This window comes from Palaemon carinicauda, chromosome 15, assembly GCF_036898095.1.
Source record: "Palaemon carinicauda isolate YSFRI2023 chromosome 15, ASM3689809v2, whole genome shotgun sequence".
NCBI lineage: Eukaryota > Metazoa > Arthropoda > Malacostraca > Decapoda > Palaemonidae > Palaemon > Palaemon carinicauda.
The window spans coordinates 25,426,206-25,436,205 of record NC_090739.1 but is presented as its reverse complement, the minus strand read 5'-3'; positions in this window follow the sequence as shown (position 1 = coordinate 25,436,205).

The window sequence follows — 10,000 nt, the reverse complement described above, 5'->3', positions numbered from 1 at the left end:
CTTTTTATTGTCGCAAACGAAGTGAGTGACCTCATATGAAATTCCATTTCTATTTTTTTAAAGATATCTCACCCAACCCGTAGCCCAGTCATTCCCTAACAATAGATTTCGGAGCGGGGGTGGGGTTAGCATGTGATATTTTCGGCGGTGGAGTCAATAACTCTTATACCAATAAATATATTCAAATTAAAATTTACGGGATTATTCAGACATATATAATCTATGTTTCGGCCAATTTTCATGTTCATACCTGTTATAAACATAGCCTGGCTGTCACTTTTGTTCGTAAGTGACGACTTCTAGTTAAAAAATTAGTGAGGAGGAGCAAACTACTCTTAACGTTTTACAGATATCCAGATGATTTTAACTGGAGTTGATATATGTTATGTGAACTACATTCATACCAATTTTTGTATTGATACCTGCCATAGAAAGGTCACAGTAACCATTTTTCGACATCCGCAAGAGGCCAATTTTCTGCGGCGCCGTAAATTACTCGTAAAGTATTTCATATATATAAATGAAATTTTCATGGATTTATGGGATAGTTATCTACTTTGTCCACACACATTTTCGTGATATCTGCATTGAAAACTCACAGAAAACATGTATTTCGGTATGGGTTGAATGGTTATTTTCGGCCGTGTAGTAAATTGTTCCTAGAATAATTCAGCTTATATTTTCGGCGGCGGGGTCAGTAACTCCCATACAAATAAATGTATTCAAATGAACTTTTAATGGATTATATATATATATATATATATATATATATAAAGCTTTGTTTCTGCCAATTTTCATTTTCATACCTACTATAGGCAAGCCCTGGCTGTCACTTTTGTTTATAAGTGACGATTTTTTAGCTAAAAAACCAGTGAGGTTTCCCAAACTACTCCGAGAGTTTTACAGATATCCAAATGACATTCGCAGAGTTTGGTGGGTGTTATGTGAACTACATTAATAACAATTTCGTATTGATACTTGCCATAAAAAAATCATAGTTGCAATTCTTCGATATCCACTCGAGGACGATTTTAGGTGGCGCCATAAATTACTCAAAGAATACTGTACATATCTTAATGAAATTATCAGATAATTAAGGGATGGTTATTTACTTTGTCCATACCATTTTTGATGTTGATATCTGTCATAGAAAAGCCACAGCAAACGTTTATTTCGGTATGGGTTGAATGGTTGTTTTTGGCCGTGGAGTAAATGTTTCCTAGAATAATCCAAATATCCAAATGAAAATATCAGGGATTGATGGGAAACAGTTTTTGTGTTCCTGCCAAATTCCACGGTAATATCTACAATTGAAAAGGCACAGCTATCATATAGACTTCTTTAATATGCTGTTAAATGTAGCAACATTACAGTGAGTTGCGTATTAGTGAGCGACATCAACGAGGGACAATGCCGATCTCATAAACAATATCCATCCCGAGTTCAGCTAGTTATTGTTATTATTATTATTATTATTATTGTTGTTGTTGTTGTTGTTTTTGTTGTTAGCTAAATTACAACCCTAGTTGGAAAAGGAAGATGCTAAAAGCTCAAGGGCTGCAACAAGGAAAAATAGCCAAGTGAGGCAAGGAAACAAGGAAATAGATAAACTATATAGAAATAATGAACAATTAAAATAAAACACTAAGAATAGTAACAACATTAAAACAGATCTTTCATATATAAATTATAAAAATTAACTTATGTCAGCCTGTGCAACATTAAAACATATGCTGCAAATACTAATAACATTAGTATTCGAAAGTTGTGCGCATGCGCAGTCAAAGTAGGTTATTTTCACGGCCAAAACCGACATGAGGACTATTTACATCCTAATAACTAGTTCGCTATTAAGCTGTTCTTGTCGGTTTAAAGTCTTTTTTTATTTATAGCAAGTAGCTATATTTTGTGTTTTTATCTACTTGACTTCTGTGTTATATATATAAGTTATTCAAAACTCATAGTAGCCGGTACATCTTACGACTTGTAAAGAATATTTGAGCTTTAAGTTTAATGTTTATTTCATTGTTGGCTATCAGCGCCCCTCCGACAAAATGATGAGTCCGTTAAATACATTATTTGGTGGAAAGGCGGTTCTAAATGGATGATAGTGAACCTTGTATTCTGTAATATGGGACAAATTGTACTTCTCAGAAAGGAGTCTTGTCACAAAGGTAAGTACCGGGAATTTTCGTAATTACGTTTAACAAAAATAAACATCTCTTACCCACTCATAGTACTTTGTTAATACGAATTTACATGCTGGAACAAATTATATTTTAGCACATATTTTAAATCAAGATAGTGAGAAAAAGTGGCTCAGGTTGCATTGTAGAAATAAGTGAGGGTAAGATCTAAAAACGTAAACATTGTACCCCTGACTTTTGTTAAGTCGTTGGTGGAATAGACTGAGGTACACTTTGGACACTGTTGATAATGGTCTCCGATTATTTCTTAGTTAAGTAAGCAGACTCAATTTCGTCTGGCAAGAATTCTTGAAAAGAAGAACAACGTTACCAGAAACGGTCTGGGTAAATATGTGCTTTCGGAAGCGATACATAGAGTCTTAAAGATGTATTTCCCAAGCGTTATGGGAACTGGTTTTATTTGCCAACCGAATTTAGAGGAGTTTAGCTTATCATCAGCGATCAAGACCTTCGATAAGTAGATGTGTCTGTCTGAAATGATTGATTTCAGTGATTTTGCCAATTTTCTAAAAGCGAAGGTAAGTCGGCTGATTTTGTTTATTTTGTAATCTAGATTCAGGGTCCAATGAGAAGCCTTAGTGTAATTTGGGAACTTTCGGTAACTTGCGTTATGTTAGTTAGGCTTAGTCTGGTGTATAATTTGTCAGAGGATTTTTTTTCCATCACGTCCCCTTGCAGTCATCGACCACAGTTATTGGCGGTAGTCCTAGCCTTTGGCTGAATAGTCCAATTTTAAGGCAGCCGTTTCCTCAGTTATTGGTAGTAGGCCTAGCCTCTTGTTAAAAAGCTAGACTACAGAGCAGAAGCTGTCCTTATAGTAGCTTTCTACGACACTGAGGACTTACGAAGGTAGTATTCTCATAGTCATAACATAGAATGGATGGTGTTGAGGGCTTGGGATGATCTTGTTAATCGGGGGAAGGTCTAGAACAGAGGTTCTCAATGGGGGTGAAATTCACCCCCAGGGGTGAATTTTGGGCTTTCAGGGGGTGAATTGTGACCGAAGTAAGTTTATGGGCGAGGGGAGCAATTATAGGCTATGGCGTAACTGGCCTGTCACGTGGGCTGGGATTATATCATGTGCTGTCCCAGGAAAAATGGATTAGACAGTAATATACAAGTGACCACCCAAGTTAATCCTAGGATTGGAAAAGGTACTGAGGAAGAGACAGAGCCCTAGGGAATTAAGTAAGTCCCAAGAGAATTTCTTGGCAACTCCAAGGTTGGGAACTCCTGGACTATAAATAACTGAGAAGCTAATATCAAGGATCAAGTTGTGCAGGAGATAAAGTCTTCAGCATTTAGCTTATTTTCAATTCAACTTGATGAATCAACTGATGTGGCATCATGTTCCCAGTTGATGGTGTTTGCAAGGTATGTTCACTCAGGTTCATTTAAAGAGGAGTTCTCTTTTGTTCTCCTCTTGAACTAACTACTAAGGCCTCTGAAATTTTGGAGAAGGTTTCATCTTTTTTTTAATCAGAAAATCTTTCGTGGGATAATATCACAGTGGGTGTTGTACAGATGGAGCACCAGCTATGTTAGGGGCAAAATCAGAATTCCAAGTATGTGTGAAAAAGCGAGCTCCAAAAGTGAAAGGCATTCATTGTATGAGCCATCGTCAGACACTAGCCTCAAAAACACTTCCTGCTCTGCTAGAGAAGGTTTTGGATCAAACAATTAAAAATGTAAATTTCGTCAAAGGAGGGGCTCTAAACTCACGACTTTTCAAGAAGTTATGTATTGATATGGATGCAACCCATCATTCGCTTCTTTTTCACACAAATGTTCGTTGGCGTTCAAGAGGAAATGTAACTGAGCGAGTATTTGAGTTTAGAGATGAGCTCAAATTGTTTTTTGAAGTGCAAGGTAAAACAGAATTTCCTGCCTGGCTGAGTGATGAGGAATGGATCATGCGTCTTCCCTATTTGGTTGATATAATTGAGCAACCGTATCTTCAGATGCAAGGAAGGAATACAGACATTATAGAATTCGTAGATGCCTTGGAAGCTTTCATGAGCAAGCCAGAAAATTAAGAGAAAAGGGTAAATGCAGAAAATGTAGCAATGTTTGAGAAACTGTCATCCATATTTGATGTTTGTAGTGAAGACAAGGTGCTTCCCTAATTTGCAAAAAATTTTATTTTGTAGCATTTGACAGCACTGGAAAATGAATTCAGACGATATTTTCACGAACTTAGTGATGATGAGTTGGAATTAGTCAGAAATCCATTCAAACTGTCGGTTGAAAAAGTTCCTGATGATTGTCAAGATGAGTTTTTGGAGTTAAAAAGTGATTCGGGTGTAAGAGATATGTTCGATGAGAAATCAATAACAGAATTTTGGCCTCTGATGTGCGATTCCTACCAAAAAGTGGCAGAAATGGCTATCCGTGTATTGCTTCCATTTGTATCGACATAACTTTGTGAGTCAGGCTTTTCAACTCTGTTACAAATTGAAACGAAGCAGCGCAGTAGATTAGAGGTAGAAAATTACCTGCTTTGTGCCCTGCCCTTTCAAGCACTCATCCGCGTATCCCAGAATTGGCTAAGAAAAAAACAATCACAGGTTTCGTCAATCGATGAAATGTAATCTTCTGAATAAAAGTAATTACAGATTTATAATATCTTGTTACCCTATCGAACTTTTTGTTTGTTGCATGAGCTTCAGTTTGACCTGTTAAGTAGTTCTTATAAATTAAAAAAAAAGTATTTTACTTTCATTCAAGTTTTATATATCCATCAATATTTTCAATTTGCATATAATTTGTAATACTCCATTGTAATAGTAATCCATGTAAAGCTGTAAATGTATAATTCAGTTTGAAAAAAGAAAATAAAAGGGTTTTTAAGTAATATTTGCATATTATATACAGTGCACTTTTCGAGACAGACAAATTTGGAAAAGACAGGAAGTGGGGGGGGGGAATGACATCATTGCAAATGGTGGAAGGGGTGCATGGGCCAAGAAGATTGAGAACCCCTGGTCTAGAAGGAGGCAGAAAATTAGATGGCGAGATAAGGTGAAGGATGATATGAAGAGAATAGGTTTAGTGGAAGAGAATGGCTTTGGAGAGGGCGCATCAGGCAACTGATCCCTTAATGTAGGGATAACGGTGGGCTCGACTACGTAATGAGAGCGCCGTTGCAAAGGCTATGCCTCACCCTGAACCTGAACCTGCTGTAGTATCTCGCTTGGCAGCCGTTCTAAATTTCCATATTTTTCGTTCTCTGATATTTTCACTTTTTATCTTTATTTCTCAAACTTTACGTGATTTTTTCCTTCCTTCTAGAAATTTTATCCAAAATGCTTATATTCGTTAACTCATTGGAAATAGAAATTTAATACAACTCAATTTCCAAATATTCTCATCCATTTCAACCGATGCTATAAAATAAAAACGACCTCTAGCTCAGTATTAAATATGGATTTATGTAGTTCCATGGGATAAGGTTGCATGAAATTGACAGGCTCCAATTATAGAACTCAAATGTTAAATCATCTAATCGTTGTATTGGCCCTTGGGGAAATGTTATCGATGCAAAGAAAATGTTTGAATGAGGGAATGAATAGAAACTATGCAATGCAAATAAAAAGAAAAAAAAAATCAGCATTTATTTATTTGTGTATGCGTGCGTGTGTGTGCGTGCTCGTACATGCAATGCGACCCCAATAGCATAGATTCTTTTACCATCTCCCATCACCAATCCACTATGGCCAGCATGTTGATGAAAACTGGCCAAACGCCATCCATGAATAAGGACATGTCTGAGGCCTTTGTCCGTATTGGACTAAAAACGGGTGTATTTGTTGTTTATATGCAGTATTTGTGTATACATATACATATATATACAAAGTGAACTTAATGACTATAACATTTATTTAACATCTAGCCACAGCTGTTTGCCTCGTTATTAAGTAACAATAGTTACGTTAACAAAACAAATATACACAACATCAAAGGATTTTGTTTCAACTAGGTTTTGCTTTTAAAATGATAAAGCGGGTGTTTGTTTATTCATTTATTTTCTTATATTTGATGTGGTTATGAGTGGTTACGTATTTACCTCCTTTTATGAAGCAAATTTCATAAACAGTATTTATTATAATTTTTCATTTTGTATAGAATTACAGAGTAAATTCTGATACTTCGATCTGGAAAATAAACAGAAAAATTATGTCACTTTTTATAGATATCTTAAAAGCTTCAAGTAAAGTGGTTGAAGGAGGGCTAGTGAAAATGCCTGGTCCTCCTTGGTCCTAGCTTGGGTGGAGAGTGGTCTTGGGCGCTGATCATATGTATATATGGTCAGTCTCTAAGGCATTGTCCCTTGCCTCTACCATTCATGAGCAACCTTTAAACCTTTAGATTTAACAGGATGGATCTTGATAGAAAAGCAATATAAAATGTTGACAAATTTGCTAAATAACTTTCACTAGAATCTAAAGGTCCCTTGGCGTAGTAATGTTCTTAATGCACCTCACCTTTACCTGCTTTCCCGCTTCCTCTTTTCCATCTCTCTCTCTCTCTCTCTCTCTCTCTCTCTCTCTCTCTCTCTCTCTCTCTCTCTCCTCTCTCTCTCTCTCTCTCTCTCTCTCAACATGTATTTTTTTCTTATTCCAAATTGTAACTAAAAGGTTTTCTTGGTTTCACGTGAATGCTGAATGGTTTCTCAGGCCCAACACTGTGGTCTATAGCCCAAATTCATAAATCTAATTTAATCCTAAAGTCACAATGCAGTTTTTTACCAATAACTTTAGTAGCTACGACTGAAATGATTGATAAGAAAAATTAGATAACAGTAATACATATGAAATTAACTGATAAAAACAAAAGCAGCACTAGAGATAGAATTGGCTGATAAAAAAAAAAAACATATTCGAATTGAAAAGGGCACAAAAATGGTTAAAAATCATAATGAAAGTAGGTAGTGCTATATGGTGTCCTGCAGTAGTTAACCCCTTGAGTGAAGTAGAATTGTTTGGTAATCTCAGTGATGTCAGGTGTATGAGGACTGAGGAGAATGTGTAAATAATAGGCCAGACTATTCGGGGTGTGTGTGTGTGTGTGTGTGTGGGCCAAATGAAAATGAACCGTAACCAGAGAGAAGCATCCAATGTAGTACTGTCTGGCCAGTCAAAAGACCCCATAACTCTCAAGCGGTAGTATCTCAATGGGTGGCTGGTGCCCTGGCCAACCCACTACCTAATTTGACGTACTCTTTCTTAAACCTAAATTCCGTTACCCTTGCAAACGTGAGTTTAATACTGCACACGTCGGCCACGGGCACATGTTGGCAGGTTGCACCTTCGAAAGAGGTCTGAGTGTATGTGTGTGAAATTTGGCAGTCATGCAATTGTACATAGCATGCCAATCAACAGTTAATCCTGACGGGGTCCCTAAACAGAAAACTCCAAATAACACCTGTGTGCTTCAACAACATAAAGCAGAGAAAGTTCATTAGAGCCTTTTAGGCTCATGATGATTTACGCACGTCGTTCTCCAGGGTCAGGGTTCAATTTATTTAATTAGATTCAGGTTCTAATGAGGTCATTAAATTAATACAGGTGTAAAAGTTTCGTTGTTGTTATTTTCCTTGCCATTGACGTCACCGGAAAGTTGTGTTTATGTTTAGTTCTATTAGTCTGTATGTCTGTTTAGCTGTCTATTAATATATTTTGTGGTACGCTTAACCATCTGGTTTTTAGTTTATCTTTATATCATGCTGTTTGTCTGTTTCCGGTTTACCAATCTGTATGTCTGTCTACCTGTCTATATGCTGTTTGCGTATTCCCGTATCCGTCAATCTGTTTGCCTCCTACCTGTATGTCAGCCTCATCGTGTATCTGGCTAAGTCAATTCATTATTTCTTTCTGTGATAGTCCACACGTCCTAGAGACTTATTTGTCAATGAGCTTGTGATGGACAGAAGCTCATTCAACTAAGAAGGAGTAGGTAATTGACTAGTTCTATAAAAAGACTATTAACTAAGTTTATAGGAAGATCGAAATGCAGAGGTGATGAAGAAAACCCTTTCCATATATCATAAGTTATTTTTCATTTCTGTGTTTTGTTCTCCGTCCATTCATGCCTTTATTCATTTATTTAGCATTTTCGAACTTTAATTCGTTTAAGGAAGTAATAATCATTTGCGCATATTGCACATGATTACTGTCTGGTTTACTAATGTTAATAATGCCATCCAGCCTCAAATTAGCTGTCGCTTTATCTAGATGAAGTAATACTCAAAGCTTCATCATTTGTATGCAAATACACCAACTAATTTCATATGCGCTGGCATTTATACCGTTCCATCCTCAATGCTCTTTCAGCGTGGGTTAGAAATTTTGTGCATTTTAACATTTGTGTTTACATTTCACACTTTTTAGAAATGGTTCTTGTTTTTCCCATTTAGGGCATGTGTTATTGACAAAATCTATTTTTGCCTCATTGTTCATTAATGGTATTCACTATACCAAATATTTTTCTTGTAGTTTATAGGATATTTTAGTTTATCTTTCTTGAACAGAGAGTAACGTTCACTATACCCAGAATTGATTTCACTAGCGGTTGTTGTAACTTATATAAGCATAGGGCTCTTGCATGAGGGTACACTCATGCACACTATTCTCTCTTCATTGTTTATGTATGGCAGATCTATTTTAACGTTGTTACTGACCTTGAGATATTTTATATTATTATTCATGGTTTTCTTTATATAGCCTACATAGTTTATTTATTTCCTTATTTCCTTTCCTCACTGAGCTAATTTGCCTATTGGAGCCCTTGGGCTTTTAGTATCCTGCTTTTCCAATTATGGTTGTAGCTTTACAAATAATAATAATAATAATAATAATAATAATAATGTTGACCTCAATTATACCGTATTCAAAATAGAAGCATAATCTTTATAATGGCTGAATGGGATCCATTATACTCAGCAGTTCAAGAAGTAAAAGATAAATCAAAAGCCAAATGTCTATATAGACATAGCAAGAGAAAGGTTCAAACGAGCGTAGGAAAGAAAAAAATAGAAATAACGTAGAAAGGGAAGAATAGATTCGCGAAGGAAAGATTGGCCCCTTCTTGTGTTAGTAATATATTTTTATTTATACTGCGAAATAAGTTCAGTAATCAATTAGATAAGTGACGTCAACTTTCACGCCAACTAAACCTTCCCAAGAAAATAGCAATGCTTATATTCACAGTTTAAACCATTTTAAGAAATCAGTATAACTGTGCATTAAAAAAACTGGCTTATCACGTTATAGGTAAAGTATATATCATTCATTCATATAACAAAAGCCATAATAAACAAGAATATCAAATCAAAATCAGGAATATTTATTGATATTTATTTATTTGCCTTTAAATATATCTGTCAAATACATGGCATTGAATTGAAATTTCCTTTGGATTTGCACTAGAGGAATACAATGTATGTATTCTCGTTTTATATCGAGTTCATCAAAAGCCTTCCTTCATAAATCTATGTCACAGACATGATTATTTTTAAAGGGGAGGTTGCAGGATAAATGGCATGTGTTGGTGTACAAAGCAGAGTGGAGAAGTTATTATGCATGTGTTATGTTGATATGAAAAAGACACCACACAATAGTTTTTACAAGGTAGGGTTCTAGAGAGAGAGAGAGAGAGAGAGAGAGAGAGAGAGAGAGAGAGAGAGAGAGAGAGAGAGAGAGAGAGAGAGAGAGAGAGAGAAAATCTTAAACATTTTTCCCAAAAAGAAGCTTAACTTAACCTAAAATAGAGTCCCATTCAATTTTCTTGAGAGA